At 42.6% G+C, this 18,569-nt stretch overlaps 1 long non-coding RNA gene across 1 annotated transcript in view; it reads right to left on the bottom strand.

The window, feature by feature from the left end:
- Positions 1-323: 323 nt before the first annotated feature.
- Positions 324-18,569, bottom strand: part of LOC128345718 (uncharacterized) — a 209,943-nt gene continuing 191,697 nt past the window's right edge. Inside the window, exons 3-5 of the long non-coding RNA XR_008316596.1 lie at positions 8,220-8,409; positions 2,783-2,904; positions 324-788 (exon numbers count right to left, since the gene is read on the bottom strand). This is a non-coding gene — a long non-coding RNA (uncharacterized LOC128345718). The remainder of the gene's footprint in view (positions 789-2,782; positions 2,905-8,219; positions 8,410-18,569) is intronic.

Here is an 18,569-nt window from a genome sequence, read left to right as displayed (position 1 = left end):
GGATAGGCCTATCAATCACTTTTAGACATGAGCTCCAGAATCAAAAGACAGTAATGCCACCAAATATCAGTTCCTGAGGGAACGTTTAGGGAGGAACAGTGCCTTCATGCCTTGTTTATGGACTTATTCAAAGAATCTGATTGGTCCCTGTAGGAAAAAAAGATGCTGATGTTGACCTTTGGTCCAGCAGGGCTTTCCTATTGGGGTATTTATGTGTATTAAGATACTGGGATGGCTGAATAAGATCCTGCTAATTGTTTGCATACAATTTAAAGCCTTTTTAAAAGCAATCATTTATTTATTTATTTATTTACGAAAGAGAATTACAGCAAGGAAAGGAAGGAAGAAGAAAAATAGGAAAAAAAATTACACAAATGCAGTAACTCACATCTCCCATATGTCTTATATATCAACCAGAATTTCAACTCTCTGTCGTATCACTCTGTTCTATCTACTATCATTATGATTTAATCCATTAACCTCCAATTAAAAATATTTAGATAACTTAGGGATCAAAGTTAATCATTAATAAAATTATAAACGTTTCACAAATTTGTTTGCAGGGAGACTGTAATCCTAAACACACTTACAAGCTGTAATCCTAAACATACTTACTTGGAACCAAACCCTGTTGAAATAAGGCAGACTTACTTCAGAGTAAGCATGATTAGAACTCGGCTGCACAAATGCAAAGAAAACGCCATATTTCATCCAACAAGAAGATCCTAGTTACTCCAATGGACACGGCACAGAAATTCTGCTTTTCACTGCTGCGAAGTCTCAGATTTCTAGAAGATGGAGGTGCAGAAAGCCTCTATGAATAGTTGGTATGACAAGTGTGGGAAATTTTTAATAGTGGATAGAATTTCAACCCAAATTAAAACTCTGATGAACTCTAAGATTGCAGACATGTCTCATGGGAGATGGTTTCCTTTTCTTTCAGAAGACATTATGGGCCTAGGCATTGAAATTGGGATATGTCAACATATGTTCCTGGTCGCTGAATTATTGTTACCATTATTGTTACCAACTACCTATTGTTACCATTATTGAATTACTGAGATATTTAGGTGGTCACAAACATTTGTTTATTGCTCCTTCAAGTTAATTTATTTTATTTTAAAGTTTTATTTATAATTAGCAGACATATCTGTGTATCATTGTAATGCTTAATGTTCCTTTGATTAGGAACATGGGAAGCTGCTATATACTGAGTCAAACCATAGGTCCATCTAGCTCAGTATTATCTACACAGACTGGCAGCAGTTTCTCCAGGGTTGCAGGCAGGAATCTCTCTCAGTCCTATCTTGCAGAAGCCAAGGAAGGAACTTGGAACCTTCTACTCTTCCCAGAGCAGCTCCATCCCCTAAGGGGAATATCTTACAATGCTCACTGTAAGATGAGCTCCCATTCATATGCAACCAGGGTGGACCCTGCTTAGCTAAGGGGGCGTCAAGCTTGCTACCACAAGACCAACTCTCCTCTCCCTATGGGAGATTGATTGTTGCATGTCTTTCTGTTATTTTCCAGTTGCTTTTGTAAAAATCTGAAAAAGAAATCCCAAAATACAAGTTTAGATAAAAGAAATGAATGAATTGACACACCCCATTTGTAATTCTGAGAATATGAGAAAGTGCTGCTGTGAAAAGTTTGTTCCATGTTGAAATGATCATGTAGATATTATACCATGCATATGAAGCAGAACTCAACCACATTTGGCTGCTATGTAATTGAGTGGTAAATGTGATTCAATTGTGAAAGAGGGCCTATTCTCATATCCCTCACAGTTTGTGGAAGTTGCAGGAAAATATGAGCCAACATTGATTTTCAGTCATATAGATTTCCTCCTTCTTTAGAGATAGTTTATTAGAAGGATAGGTCTCGGCTGTAATGGTCAGCTATTTAACTGTCCAAACAACCTTTCTCAAGAATGTGAGGGAAGGGTCAGTAATTATATGAGGAAGATATTTGTACTTACCTTCTCTTCTCCACTGGGCTCCTTGTGATCACAGGGGCTTGTTCCAGGCTCCACCATACACTTCCCACTAAACTCCCACTAAACTCTAATATATTGTTTGCTATACCTTTTCGCTATGTTCTTTTCACCTACACCTCTTATGTAGACAGTAGGTTATAAACTGAGACACAGGATATGGGTCAAAGAAATATGGGGCCTCCCACAGCCCTACCTGATTCCACCCCCCCAGGCAGGGACAAACAAAAACACTGGAGTTTGCTAGCCCTGGCAAATAACTAACACACACACACACACACACACACACACACACACACACACACAGAGTCATAGACTTGGACCTATCCCTTAAAGAGAAACCAGCCCATCAAAATCTCCCCTCTTTCTGTTAGTTTGAAGGGAGGGAGGTTATATGTTGTTCTGTTTAGAAAAGCTTCCTTACCTCCTCAAGCTGCTTCTGCTCTTCCCAGAGTAGGCTTCAACTTTTGTAGTTGTTGAACTACAATAAATAAATTGTGACTGGGGGTGATGGGAGATGTAGTTCAACAACAGCTGGATAGCCAAGGTTGCCTACCTCTGCAGACACTCTCAAAAAAGTAAAAAACAAAATAACTGCAGGATAATATTCTCTAGAGAACCAAATAAGAAAGAAAGATACTGCAATCCTATGCACACTTACATAGGACAACATAGTGAAACTTATTTCTCATTAAACAGGCATAAGATCACTCTGGAAACCTACCAGATGAGTGCAACATAAAAATTGTTCAATTCAGTATATATTTTTAAAGAAAAGGAAAAAAGTACCATGCTTTATGGGTGACATATCCAATACTCTTCATCTCATCCTCTTAATGACATTATATGATCCCACCAGTTTTGTCGACATTCAATCTGCCAAAATGTAGGAGATATGCTTTCCAAATTGTCTGAAAAGGAAAAAAGTACCATGCTTTATGGGCGACATATCTATCCAATACTCATCATCTCATCCTCTTAATGACATTATATGATCCCACCAGTTTTGTGGATGAGGTGTGGAATCTAACTGTGAAAATAACTTTTCTACCTTTTGTGGTTTGGTCTGGGACTTTGATGTCAGTGAGTGAGGGAGGCCCAAGCAGCTTTAGTTGTGCAAGTGCGCGGGGCATGCTGGGGAGACCCCCGTGCTGGGAGAATTGTTATAGCCTCCCAGTTGTGGGTCTACTAATGAGTCACCGTTGCACGGAGCTGCACTGTGGCGACTCGCAATCGGATAGACAGGGTTAGCGGAGTGCTTGCTCTGCTAACCTTGTTTAAGGGTGGGGACATTGAGGGTGATTTTGCTGCCGGAAGCCATGCAGCTCCTGTTGCAGCACATGACCGCAAGAAAGTGGCCTGGGCTCCCTTAGCCCACTTTCCTGCAGTCATGAAAATAGCCTCTACATCTAGTATTTAAATCCAGGGTAGAGAAAGTGTGGTTTTCCATTCAGATGATCATTTGTATACTAGTGGAGGAATACTTTCAATGCATGTTGAAAGTATCATCGGAACTGGCCCATTCTTAGTTGCCTAATCCAAATCTGCAGCATTATTGGGAATTACATATACAATTGGATTAACTATACAACAACTTGCACATCCATTTGCTGTTGTTCTCCTTCCCCTTTTGCTGATCCATTGCCAATATTCTCAAGTCTCTGGCTGTTTCTGACAGAAAATTTCTGGTTTCCCTATTACAGCAAAAAATAAAGAACAACAACAACAACAAAAAAAAAAAAACCAACCATGGATATTTGTGGCATTCCAATTTCAGACTAGAGTATCAAACTAGGCCGTGAATACAAGGAATGAAATGGGCCCTAATGGAATGTAAAAGTTGTTAGTGTTTTGTTTTGCTTTGTTTTCATTTTAGATCATTTAAAAGGCCTTTACCAGGCAGGCACCTAATTAGTCATGCAGTATTCTTAAAATTGATAGGAATATTGACTGGTACAGCAAGAGTACCAGGGTTACTGACTGGTACAGCAACCAGCCTCAGAACTGACAATGAAGACAAGTGGTGGATAGCTTCTGCCTTTTAGGATCAACCGTCAACAGTAAAGGATCCAGCAGTCAAGAAATATGCTGCAGACTAGCATTTGGTAGAGTTGCAATTAAGGCCTTGGAAAGGATATTTACATGCCATGACGTGTCTACACCTACATAGATTAGAATCGTTCGGACCATGGTTTTCCCCATGACACTCTATGGATGCGAAAGCTGGACTTTGAAGAAGCAAGATAGAAAAGCATTGACACTTTTGAACTTTGGTGCTGGAGAAGACTTTTGAAGATACCATGGACAGCCAGGAAAACAAACAAATGGATCATAGAACAAATCAATCCAGAATTTTCAGGTTCAAACTATCATACTTTGGACACATTATGCAAAAACCTACCTTTCTCCCTTGAGAAGTCCATAATGCTGGGGAAAGTTGAAGGAAAGAGAAGAAGAGGATGACCAGCAGCAAGGTGGTCATGGATGGAAGGATGGATACGGTTATGACAACAATCAATGCACTACTGAGAGACCTTAAAGGCCAAGTTGAAGACAGATCATCCTGGAGAGAATCTATCTATGTGGTCACTAAGAGTCAACACCGACTTGATGGCATTTAATCAATCAATCAATCAATCAATCACTGACTGACTGACCCCTCAATAGGCAATGTGGAAAGAATCAATATGTTCCTGAACAATGAAAGGAGGAGTGGGTCACTGTTATTCCCACTGTAGCACAGGCTGGCAAAATATTTAAGTAATTAAACCACTGAAACAGGTGATTGTTCTGAAAGAGTTATACATCTTGAGAATTATAATTACATACCAAGAAAGGTAAATGTTCCAGCTTTAACTAATGCCACATTTGTTACAAAGGGGCTTTCCTTGGCAAAAAGGGAACAAGAATGTATCACTTTCCTTTTAAAAAATACCAGAATGGGAGTTTACAGCCAAGAGAAGCTGACCATAGGAATAAAAAGGTCTGAGCTCTGGGCTTAATTTAGATTAAAGATGATCTTTCTAAATCCATTGCTGGAAATGGCCTACTGGGCTTTCACAAATTCCTCCTTCACAAACACTGTGGCAATCCTGAGCAACCGTTTCAAAGAGAGCCCATCGCTGATGGCCTGAGAGATAATTACATAAGCAGGAGAGTCAACAGGGAAAGCTTTTCCTGGTCTACAGGCTCCAAGTGTGAGTATGGGTGTGCAGGTTTGTATGCTCCCAGTGGGGGAAATGTTCCCTTGACATAGAAAACTAGCATGTCATGGATAAAAGTTCAGCCAAATCTTCCCCCAGTATGATAGTATTTTCTGGAGGAGCACTGCTGTTGAAACTAAGGCCATGGAAGAAAGACAACAAGGATGTGGAATCATCCCTAATGCTAATTTCCACTACTCATTTAATGCTCATTTTCACCAAGAGGAAGAGGATCCTTTATATGAAAGGAACTGGATTAGAGAGAACTTTTCTTTTAACACTGATCCAAATAAAGGAAAGCTTTCAATGCGATCCAAAATGGTAGATTATATTCCAAGTGCTTCATTCTAAGGCCAGTCCTGATCTTGAATCAATAGAGCTATATTACATCTCCATATTACATATGGAGGAGGGGGAACCACACTGCCAGAGAGACATCAGCTATCCAACTTTTCAGTCTGAAAAGAGAGAAAAGAGAAGCACAAAGATTTACCAAATAGGGGAGAAATGCTGCAGGCAAAAGTGAAGGCCATGTTTGTGGATGTCCCATCAGTGCTCATGACTCTGGAAGTGGTCAGTATTATACAAGTTCTTGCTTCGTATTTCTGCAGGGTTTGATTAAAGAGTATAAGAAAAAAGACTTCTGGATCTGAGTGAGCTCAAATGGATGAGTGTGTTTTGGCGAGGGGGGATCAGCTCCTGTGAAATATTGTCCATTTTTTTACAACAATGCATGGGGCTACCTAAAAAATGGGGCAAAACTGTTTTTCCATTCAGAATGGGGGCAGGAATCATTGCCTTCACTTAGATTTAGTTTTGTGATGATATTGTGTAATCAAATCCGATTGGCTACATGCCACTATGAGATCATACTGACTACGTGATCCCTGATTGGATTAAACATATAGCTAGCAAGAAGAGTGGCCTTTACTTAAAAAAAAAAAAAAAAGAGGCAAAGCACCTGCCAAACAGGAGTGAAACATGGTAAAAATATAAAGTGGGGCAAGTCAGAAAACATGTTGCTTCCCAGCCCTCTTTTTTGTGCACTGAAATGTTTATCTACAAAAATTTGGCTCAGCCCAACTTCTGGATCCCCTTCCACAACTGTGCAACAATGGGTTTCAATGAATCAAGTTTTGTTAAAATGAGAAATTGGTTAGCACTGTAGATCATTGTATTATTGTTGACATCATAGCTGTAGATTTTGGTCACAATCCAATGTATGAGTGGGAGCTGCAGAGTGTTTCCTGGGGGGTGAAAATGTAATCCCAGATTCTACCACAATCCTTTGAATAGCATAAGATCTGTGGAAGAGTAGGAGGGGGCTGAGGAACAAAAAACCAGATTCAGTCCTGCTCAGTGATCTGTGGCAGAGTGAGAGGGGATGGGGAATGAAAAACCGGGTTCACTCCTGCTCAAGCAAATGAGCAGCTCTGTCTAAGGCAACCTGGTTGGGGTGCACATAGAGCCTGGACTGGATTGTATTTCTCCCCAGAAAATGTGTGCATAGCACTTGATTTTGCGTGCAGCACCTGTTTCTGTATATATTATCTCCTGTTGATTTGGAGCAATTTTTAATTGTTTTGGGAAAACATGATGGCTATAACAATGGTATTGATTTTTTAAATGGAAGGAAGAAAGGAGGTAGGGGGAGAGAGAGAATATGAGCCGGTTCCCACGTATAGTTTAAGTGTATTTAATGCTAACTGGGTTTGAAACAGCAGTATGCCCCAACATGAAAAACCACTGTTAAGTCTCAAATGTTAACTGCAATCTTCCCCAAATAAATGCAATTCATCCCCTAGATGTTTCCTATGATTTGCCACCAATGCCACAGAAGCATTACGCCCAAATGCTGACTCCCCTCTAACAGAGTTAAGTGCCTCTCTCTGCAGTCCTACAGCTGCAATCCTATGCACTCTTACTTAAGAGGAAGCCCATTGAACTAAATCATTTACTTCTGTGCAATCCCATTTGTTTACTGCAAGGCAATTGAGCAGTCCAGGGCAGGGAGAGAGAACTGTCACTTACTGAAAAGAAAGCCCATTGAACTGAATCATTTACCAATTTTTTCTCAAAACTCAGAAAAGCAGTTACTATTTCATCTACCCTTCATAGCTACAGCTTGTTTCGGATCTTATCTTGACATTTCAGCCTTGGAGGGGCTCCCCTCTCCTTCAATTCCTGTTAGGCTAAATGGAGTTGTTTTCTGTACATCTGCAGCACAAAATGGAGTTAGGATTTTTAACTCCAGTTAGGGTTAAATCCAGTTAACCATGGATTCATGTGTGAACCAGGTGTATGTGTGTGTGTGTGTGTGTGTGTGTGTGTGTGAGAGAGAGAGAGAGAGAGAGAGAGAGAGAGAGAGAGAGAGAGAGAGAGAGAGAGAGAGAGACTTTGACAGTGAAGAAGTGGCAGGAAGAGAAATGGTGTTTGATTTCTTTCTGTACCAATTATGTAAAAGCTTGTATTTCCTTAAGGAGACTCAAGCTTTTTTTCCTTGAAACGCTCCTCTTTGTTTCTGTATGTATTCCAAGGACAATTTTTTGTACGTAGTCAGAGCATCCTTGGAAGCAGAGAGGGGAGTGTCAAAAATCCTCCCAGCCCCCTTCCATCTGTCAAGGTAAACGTCACTCAGCCATCTAGTGTGTCAGATAAGACTTGTCAGGCTTGGATCGACATGCTGCAGCTATTATCACTAACACTCACCATATGCCTCCAAGGAGAGAAAATGTGACATGTGACAGATCAGCATTGATGAACAGGAAAGGATAATGGGAACATGTGCTTTCCATCCCCTGAACCAATGGTCTTTTCATAGAGCAGAGGACAGGAAACTTGAAATTAAAAAAGGCAACATACAAAATTCCTAAGCACAAACCTACCTTCTTTTACTTTCATTGGTGCAATCGAGCAGAAAAGCATAGCCACTCCAGATGGATTTTTGGATTTTTAACATCGCATATGACCAAAGACCCAATGCTTGTAACCAAATTACTCTGTCGCTATGGCCCAACCATTACCTGGTGGAGTGCAGGATACTAGCAGTTTCTGATCTTGCAAGGGTGGGGGACTTATTCAGATTGTTCAGCCCCAACGGGTGATGGATCCCATTGACTTCCAGGGATGCACCTTGGTCAGTATTACTCTGTCATCATCCTAGTGGATCGCTGGATTGACATACTTCTTAGCACCCTCTCCTGTGTCTAGAACCTGAGGAAATACAAATAGTAAAATGGAGCTGTCCACAATTGTAATTCTTAGAACATGTTGGAGCCCATACAGGAGTCTACTCTGTGGTGGAAATGACAGTAAAGTGTATTCAGAAGCCAGCATGTGTCGTGTTTAGAGTGTTGGACTAGAACTAGTTTCAACTCCTCAGTCAGTCACAAAATAAAGCTTACTGGGTCAGTCACTCTCTGGCCACCTTCGGACATGACACCAAACTGGAGGCAAATATGCCAGAGGTTTGGGTTTGTGGTTGTCCAATGGTGGGAACTCTAGCTTCCATGACCAAAGTGACCTGAGGTTTCCAGCCAGAAACCTGAATTGGAACCCTTGGTTCCTTCTTGGTTTTGCCACTGAAACCTCAGGTCAGACAGTGGCATTGTGTCATCTGGATTCTGCCGCTGTTTGTAATCAGAGTTGAGGGTAGCAAGCTCCTCCCTCTCTCCATCTCCAGTCAGCTGCCGCTGCCGTCCACGGCAGCAAACCGTGGGTGTGTTGGACCCACAGTTCCCCATTATATGTGAAAGCAGCCTCCCTCAGTTTAATGTACATCACAGAGTTGACGTGAGGACAGAAGGAGAGAAAAGAGTCTCATTCTCTCTGTGCTCTGTGGAGGAAGGGTGGGATGGAAAATTATTGATGATTTTCATTAATGATTCTATGCCTGCTGGCTAAGAAACTTGCTGAATTGTGTCCTCAGGATCTCCATGCTGCCAGGAGAGTCCTGGAGTCCGTACCTTTCAAAAGAGGATGTAGCTCAGTGGTTTGAGTGGATGTAGCTCAGAGAACATGATTTGCATACAGAAGGTTCCAGGATAACTTCCTGACATCTCGAGCATCTCTAGCTAGGGTTGGGAAAGACCTGTCTGGAGAGCTGCTTCTACTCAGTGTAGATTAAACTAAACTAATCAGATCAAGGGGCTTCTCTGTATTTTCTTTGTAAATTCGTAGGTACTTACCTCTTTATCACCATGCTTCCAGCCCTCATTCCAATTGGCTTCAGGACAATGCCAGTGAGCCAATGAGATGTTGATAGTTGATGATATCTGAAGCAAAATCAGAGTGAGAGCTATTCTTCCTGCCCTCAGTCTGATGACTTGTGGATAAAATAAAGGGGGGAAGAATGGCACACCAAGAAGCATGAGGAGATGACAGCAACTGCTAAAGAGACCAGCTGATAGGATGAGTTTCACGAAACCATCCCCCATGTTTGTGCTTAGTATGTTTTGTGGAGAACCTTCGCTTCAGTCTTATTTAAAGGCAGAGACCAATTTCCAAAGGTTAGCTGTGTTCGTCTCTTTCAGACTAGCCTGAATGTTGATCCATCAGGTCAGTCAAGAGGGTACACCTGGACTGACTTATGGGACCAGATTGGATAATGCTGAGACTGACACCTGGTATAAAAACTGCGAAATATGGGCAGGCTTATCAATGACCAGATTGCTGGCAATTAAAATCCACGAGACTTTAGTGAGTGACTACAACAGGGAGTGAGTTTCACTTTAAACGTTTGCCCATACAGAAAGGTCAGAAAGGTCTTGTGAGATGCCTAGCTTTTGTTGTGCTTTTTGAGAAAAACACTCATAGCCTCATGCTGAGAGGGGTGTGTATGGGGTGGGGGTGGAGGTTAACTGTGCCCCACTAAGCTTTGAAGGATGGCGGCTTTGGAGAAGCCATCAGCACACCTCCCTGCTCTGCATCTGTGATTGTTGGGATCCTTCCCTCTCAGGAGAAGACTGACCATGGCTGGTTGCCCTCTTGGGGGCTAAGCTGGAATGTTTTGCTTCCCAATACACTGGCCCAGTTTGGAAGGTGGGGTTTTTTGGGGGTGGGGGGTCAGCTGTATTCCAGGAGTAGGCAAACGTCTGGTTTCCAGAGCCTTGGGAGCTTCCAGTACAAAATAGCAGCTCAAGGAGGCAGGGTCAGTCATAAAATGGCATCTTGTACAAATATTTACATTGACAGACTAAGGAATTTTAACATCAAAATGCTTGAATTCCTGGAGAATTTCGGGAAAGGAGAAGAGGGGGAGTGAGAAGAAACTGGAGAGATATCAAAGGGAGAGAGAGTAAAAACGACCCAGATTGCCTGAAAAAAGAGAGATTAAATGGGTGCAGCCATGCCTCCACTCAGCCAGCCAATCAGATTTACAGAACTGGGTAGAGGGGAAGGGAGGGAGAAGCAAGCCCAAATGTCTGGAGAGCTACTTCCAATAAGTTCAGAAGCTACCAGTGGCTCCGCAGTTGCCCACTCCTGCTCTAATCTGTCCTCCATTGTAAGTAGTGCTGCACTGTTTTAAATACTTGCACAACTACTTAGAGAGCCAGCGTGGTGTAGTGGTTAGAGTACTGGACTAGGACCAGCACTAGGTCCGAGTTCAAATCCCCATTCAGCCATGATATTTGCTGGGAGACTCTGGGCCAGTAACTGCTCTCTCAGCCTAACCTACACCACAAGGCGGTTGTGAGGAGAAACTTAAGTATGTAGTACACTGCTCTGGGCTCCTTGGAGGAAGAGCGAGATGTAAAATGTTTTTTTAAAAACCCCACAAAAAAACCATAGGAACAGAGGAAGCTGCCATATACTGAGTCAGACCATTGGTCTATCTATCTCAGTATTATCTTCACAGACTGGTAGCGGCTTCTCCAAGGTTGCAGGCAAGAATCTCTCTCAGCCCTATCTTGGAGAAGCCAGGGAGGGAACTTGAAACCTTCTGCTCTTCCCAGAGTGGCAGCTCCATCCCATGAGATCCCATATCTTACAGTGCTCACACTTCTAGTCTCCCATTCAAATGCAACCAAGGTGGACCCTGCTTAGCTAGGGGACAAGTCATGCTTGCTACCACAAGACCAGCTCTCCTCTCCTACTTGGACATTGTAGGCTACTTGGAATAACTTCCTTAAGTTGCAAACAACACTTTTGTGCAGCACTGCCAGGGTGGGCTTCCAAATACACAGCTTAGCCAATCATCCACATGCACAGCACAGGACTGGCCAATCAAGAATGCAGAAATTGTCTTGCATATCATATGGGCCATTGTTTTGAGTTTCCCCCTAGTGAATATGGTAGTAAAATGACTGTATAATGTTCTGTTGACAGTTCTGCAGTTCTGTTCTTGGAGTGTAACTGAGCACCTAAAGCATGCATTGTTGCTGTGCTTTGCTTCATATATTTACAACTTCACACCACATGTGTGTCCCTTTCCTGCTTGAATATGGAAATGCCTCCTAGTCTAGCTGTACTCAAAGGTCCCATGATCCATTCAGTACAGGCTTCACCTGTACATGTTCAGCCCAGAAACCAATTTCTCATAATGTGTTTTCGCCTTTTATGCCTGCTTCAAAAATGTCAAGGACTCCATTTTAGAAAACCTTAATATATCTGGCATTGTCTTTTAAAATGTGTGTCACAGATTGACAGGGGTTTTTTTTAAAAAAAGCACACAACTCATACATTGAGCCCATGGGAAATGGAGTCTGCAATGCATTGCATTTTCGCAACCTCAATTTCAGGTTTCAGTATTTTTGATGCTAACAATTTAAAAGAGTTGGGGAACAGGCGATTTGTACCATAAGGCAGTGGATCTGTGTCAGAAAAGGATGCTAGGCCTTGTAATGAGGTGCATACCTGAGAGGCGGTAAATAGTTTGGTCCCTTTTGTCCAATTAGTGATAACAATGAGGATTGTGAGTTCTGGTAGAGACAACAGAGGTGAACTAGGGTAAGACCTTCAGGTTAGGTGGCCAATAACAATCAGAATAAAGAATTGCCCAGTCTGAACGTAACACAAAGGATATAGAAGGAAGAATGAGTTCTTTCCTCATATAGTGAGTGGGTGAAAAGCTATCACAAGAGCACATCAGAAAATAGAGGCAAGGATTTGCATAGTGACCTTATCCCCTCACAGCTGTATATTCAGCTAAGAGAATGATAACTACCTAGGAGAATGTGTGGTCTGCTGCACAAAAGATATGACTTCTTTCTTAAGTTTTGGATACGTATACACAGGTAAGTATTTGTTCAGATTTTCTACAGCTTGTTAGATATTGAGGTCATTACACAAGAACATAAGAACAGCCCTGCTGGATCAGGCCCAAGGCCCATCTAGTCTAGCATCCTTTTTCTCACAGTGGCCCACCAGATGCCACTGGAAGCCGTCGGGCAGGAGTTGAGGACATGCCCTTTCTCCTGCTGTTACTCCTCTGCAACTGGTACCCTGCTACTGGTACCAAACAGGCATCCTGATTTTGAGGCTGGAGATGGCCTATAGCCCTGCAACTAGTAGCCATCGATAGACCTCTCCTCCATGAAGTTATCCAAGCCCCTCTTTAAGCCATCCAGGTTGTTGGCTGTCACCACATCTCGTGGCAGAGAATTCCATTCGTGTTATTCTCATGACACGAACTGCCTGGGTCATTGGGAGCACTGGGAGACCTCCATTCCTGGCTACTGCAGGCCTAAGTGGCCCGTCTTTTCTTCCCAGCTTTTTCCTGAGGTAGAATGAACCAGCAGTTCATTCTACCTCAGCAGGCGATCATGTGGGTAATCACTGCCAGGTAGCTGAACTTCCTCCAGCCCGCCGCCATTTTGAGCAGTGAGCCATGAGGGGAAGGAGTGGTTGCACCAAGTGGAGCGGCTATTCTACTTAGAGAAGCTGCTCTGCTGCTCATGTGGGGCACATTAGGGTATGGGAGGACTTCCGATCCTCGCTCAGGACTCCATGATACTCGTGTGGGTGCATGGCACAGCAGATCCAAAGATGGTTGCCACTTGTCTGGTGGAACACAGGAGCTTTCCTGCCTTCCCCCCCCAGCCTTCCCCAGCCCCACATCAAGGTTATAATTGTGCTGAGACATGGCTGCTGAATGAGGATTGGATACCAGCAAGTAGCAGTGTATCGGCAGCTATGGTCGCTGATCCATGGAAGCCCTGCACACATGACATGGCATGGCCTGTGCAGGGAGTTTGTGGGTTGTCTTCTGATCACACAGAAGATAGGGGCATGCCCAGCTAGCATGATCCAATGCTGTCCCAATGATACTTTATCACATGAGCAGGCTACAATAGGGCTGTGCATCACTTTTTATTCAGATGCAATTGTGGCACAAGTTGTACACACATACAAGCACAGATACTCATTACAACCATTAAAAGCCCTTAAATACTATTAAAAGCCAGGCTAAAAAAACCACAAGTCTTTAGAGATGATGATGACAACAACAACAAAAATAACAACAACAACAACTGTGTTAGTTGCCCCATAAGAAATTGTTCTCTGGGAGGCTCACAACAACATCATAAAAACATCCAATTAAGACACATAACACAAAACAAACAGATTACAATATAAAATTGAAGATACAAAAAACCAGTACAAAACATTTTAAAACTTCTTTTTTAAATCAATCAATTTTTCAATCAATTTAAGAAAGTAAATCAATATTTTAAAAATCACTCTCTTGCAAGTCTCCAGGGATGTTAGGCCTCTTCTTTCCACAAGGAGTACGTTCCACAACTGAGGGGCAGTTACTGAGAAGGCCCGACCTCAAGTTGCTGCCACACATGTTGGTGACACTCAGAGATAGACCTCTCCTAATGATCTTAGTGAGTGGTGGGGATCTTGCAGAAAATGTCTCAGTTTATAGTTATGTCTTGATCTGAGACATATTCATCTTGAGTGGATATAGCTGGTTTTAAAGATGCCAGCAATTCCTGTAATGCCCTATGCAGTAGGTCTAACCACAAAAATGTTTGAGAGACACCTTTTCACTTGGCAAAGAAGTTATTTCACTTCACCTTATTTATCTTTTTAAAAATGGCCTCACGTTGCACAGGGGGAAATTATTACGGCTTGGAAATGAAGAATAATTATATCTTTTATATTCTGACTATAGGCTGGTTTTCATGAGCACCAGACAGCACATGCACTGAGAGCATGTCCATCCTGGCATCACTTGAGGATGTCCAGACCTGCTGTTGGGGCATACTTTAATTGTGAGAGGGTTCTCCATGCACTCCCAGACAATGTTCCCTGTAACAGGGATTCTCAGATGTTGTTGACTACAACTCCCATAATTCTCAGCTGCAATGGCCTTTGGCTGGGGATTATGGGAATTGTAGTCAGCAACATCTGGGAATCCCTCTAAACACTGACCCCAAACCCTGTTTAAACAGGGTTTGGGCACACATATAGAGGGGTGATTCAGATTAATGTTTCCCTCATGTGATTAAGGGAGAGCGCACATGGACATCTTCCAGTGATGTTATGGTGCATGTGCTCATGGATGATCAGCAGTTTTGATTGCGTTAATGACCTCACAGATAAACAAAACTGCTGCCATATCTCCCCTACTGCCATAATGTCAGAATTAGTCCTTAAAAGTTAATGAAAGAATGTTTGGACACAAATTCAAAAGCTCATGACACGGAACATTCCCAGAATGCTGATAAAAATGGAGAGAAATATGGGAGGCATGATTTTAAACTCCTATAATAGCTCCCCAATAGAACAGGAAACAGGAATTCTGCATTTTAGCAACTAAGCCAAGCTGACTTCCGCAGAGAGACAATAGCCCATGTAAATCCCCACTATATTTTGCTAATGAAGGGCTAATGAACCTTAAACACTATTAGAGTTCAATTGAGTTCAATTAATGAATCAATGGACTTGATTCCAAGACTCAGTTGGGTGCACTTTGTGATTCATAAATGTATTTGTGGCCTTTTAATATTCTCAGCAACTTATCCAGTTCCAGAAACAACCCCATTGGATTGAGTTATGCCTCACCGATCAATCATCCCATTTCCATTTTTGTTCCTCTCCTTTCCTGTTGGATTTTGGAATAAGGCCAAAAGGTCTTATATAAAATGTCATGGATTGCATAGAAGATAAGGAAAGCTGCTTGAGGTATGTCAGGCCTTCCAGAAGTTTCAAGAGCTGGTTCTCAGAACCCTATTCTTTTTATAGAGCAACAGGACTCCATTTTTGGGATGCTTCCTTTATATGTTGTACAGCCTGTACTTAGATCTTCCTAGTCCATTTAGCATAGGAACAAAGGAACATAGATAGCTGCCATATACTGAGTCAGACCATAGGTCCATCTAGCTCAGTATTGTCTACACAAACTGGCAGCGGCTTCTCCAAGGTTGCAGACAGGAGTCTTTTTCAGTCCTATCTTGGAGATGCCAGGGAGGGAACGTGGAACATTCTACTCTCCCCAGAGTGGCCCCATCCCCTAAGGGGAATATCTTACAGTGCTCACACATGGAGTCTCCCATTCAAATGCAAACCAGGGTGGACCCTGCTTAGCAAAGGGGACAGTTCATGTTTGCTCCCACAAGACCAGCTCTCCTCCCCACAAGACCAATTCTCCTCCCCACCATACCCCTCAAGATATGGGGACTGGCACTGTGATTATGTGTGGATTGTGGGTATCACAAGAAAGCACAATGATCTCTGAACAAAGGTAACATCAGAATCACCCTTAGCAACATAGTTAACTGCCTTATACTGAGTCAGACCATTGGCCCAGCTAGCTCAGTATTGTCTGCTCTGACTGGCAGCAGCTCTCCAAGATTTCAAGCAGGAGTTTTTCTCAGCTCTACATGGAAATTCCTGGGATTGAACCTGGGACTTTCTGCATGTGAAGCAAATGCTTTACCACTGAGCTATGACCCCCCAACCCCAAACTCATACTGTGAGGATCAGACAATCAACCTACTACCTTTATGTGTCAGCTCACACAAGCTTTGCAGGAATAATGATCCTTTAATGCCTTGAAATATATGGGGCTATTGATAGAGTTTATCTTATTTTAAGTCTGAAGAAAATATTAAACAAATCACAGGTGCTACTCTTAACAAATTCGAATCAATAGTGCTTTGCTTGTTTGAACATCAAGTCTTTCAGGCTAACAGCAGGCAGTCCATGTCCTTCTCCAGCAGCTGGTTCTCCTGTGTAAGCACCAGAGACTTCTACACTTACCTCCCAGCAGCTTGGGGTCATGTGGCCGAATCCTATAAAGTCAACACCCTTCAACTCAAAGAGCCATATGGTTTGAAGGCTACAATGTCGCCACTGTGAAAAAGCTGATGAAAGGCGGAAAACTGATGGGAGGTAAAGTGGTGGCTGGCTTCGAGAAGGCATAAGGGAATCTGAGTCCTGTTGCTTCATTTTTAGTTTATTTTTAAGGGCTTCTGAGAACCAGTTCTTTAAACTTCTGAGTGAAGGACTGACACTGAATGTGGTTACATAGGCTCCAGTTGGTTTACTTGAAATGTAGATCACGTTTGCTGAGGGAAGCTTAATTCTCCATTATGAATAAAGTTTCTATGTCCATATATTTAGCCTCAGGTGATATAAAGTTAGGAGATAATTTGGGGGGGGGGCACTAAAAAGAGAGAGAATGAAGGATGGATCTCAAGCTGGTGCTGAAAAGCCGTAATTTGTTTTATGAAGCATCCCTCCCCCTGTATTTTGACCATAGGTCTTCCTATGGGGCAAAGGGCCCCCATGCATCTTATTCCAGCATGGTAAAAAAAACAACCCTCACATTGGCACATTTCACCATCCCTCTAGGATCCCGCTCAGTGCTGGTCCAGGAACAGATTTAGTGTACTAGGCAATTTTGTTGTTGCAGCTGTTAAGAAAACACAACGAATAAATTTTGTTTGGCTCCAAATACGTTGTTGGGTATGAGAAGTAAAAGCCATCTTAGAGATTGTAACTAGCCTACATTCTTGCATTGTCATGACTGCGGGCCAGAGCCCATAACTGTGAGTTAGAGTGCCTTCATAATTCCCTGACATGCTTTGATTTTGCAGATAAACTGTCTCGCTTGTTAAAGACAAACAGGGCAGTGTTTGCCTAATCCAGCAGTGAATGTCTTCGGGGCACAATCCACTGGACAAGAGTGAAGTGAATTGACTCCTATGCAGGCCCCACTGAAAAGAATGGGAGCTATGAGAGAGACTGGCATTGCAGTGGGGCAGGATCAGGCTGCCCATTAAAGGACCACAACATTGCATAACAATATATTCATTCCTGATGCTTCTGAAAAGTATATCTCTGGTTCTTCAGACCTGGAGACATTCGTTATGCTGTAACACAAGCCCATTCCAATTTAAATCACACATTTCTTGTATATTTCATTTCTGGCCCAGTGCCCAAACGCACACAGCAGGTGCTGTCTCAGGAATGTCACCATCTAATAAAAGTACCGTAACATAACACAGAGCCAATAAAAATGTCTTCGCATGGACTTTGTTTTGCCTGACAGAGCGGATGCCTAATAAGACAAAGCTTGTGAAATCTAAGGAAGATGAAGTCTTTGCTTTATCATTAAGGGGTCTCATTCTCTCTGGTGTAAGCAATGAATGCAAATACCAGGTGACAGAAGCTGAGCTGGAGCTTTATAGCCTTTCTTCTGTTCACAGGGGAGACCAGCCTTATTGGCTCTTTTGTTCTTTCTGCTCCTTGGAGAACTTCCTCTATTCTGATTAGTGGAGTTCTGTAAGGGCTGGATGGATGACTTAATAGAAAGAAAAGTGGTTAAACTGGAGGACCAGGTAGGCCAACAAATGAGGGTCAAATCAGATATGATAACTAAATGTGTCACCTTTGCAGGTATTTTTGCCTTTATAAGGCAGCTATTGGGGCCCAGTCAGAATTCGTACCATAGCGTAAGGGGAGGGGGAATGTAACCCTTTCCCCTCATTCAGTGATCTTGATGACACCACAGTTCCTATAAACTCCAGGAGGGAGCTTTCACTGTTGCCATCCTGATAAGGTTCCCACACACCTGTTATTTTAGAATAAAGAATTAAGAAAGTACAAGTATGGACCCGCAACAAAATATTAGGAACATAGGAAGCTGGCTTCTACCGAGTCAGACCATTGTCCATCTAAGCTCAGTATTGTCTACCCAGACTGGCAGTGACTTCTCCAAGATTGCAGGCAGGAGTCTTTCTCAGCCCTACCTTGGAGATGTCAGGGAGGGAACTTGGAACCTTCTGCATGCAAGTATGCAGGTGCTCTTCCCAGAGCAGCCCAATTCCCTGAGGGGAATATCTTACAGTGCTCACACATCTTGAAGCTATTCACAGGACCGTGCAAACGTGTGTTGGGCTGCATTAGCCTGCTTTCGT

The sequence above is a fragment of the Hemicordylus capensis genome, chromosome 1 (genome assembly GCF_027244095.1).
Source record: "Hemicordylus capensis ecotype Gifberg chromosome 1, rHemCap1.1.pri, whole genome shotgun sequence".
Classification (NCBI taxonomy): Eukaryota; Metazoa; Chordata; class Lepidosauria; order Squamata; family Cordylidae; genus Hemicordylus; species Hemicordylus capensis.
The sequence above is the reverse complement of the archived record's forward strand: the minus strand, read 5'-3'. Positions and strand labels throughout refer to the sequence as shown.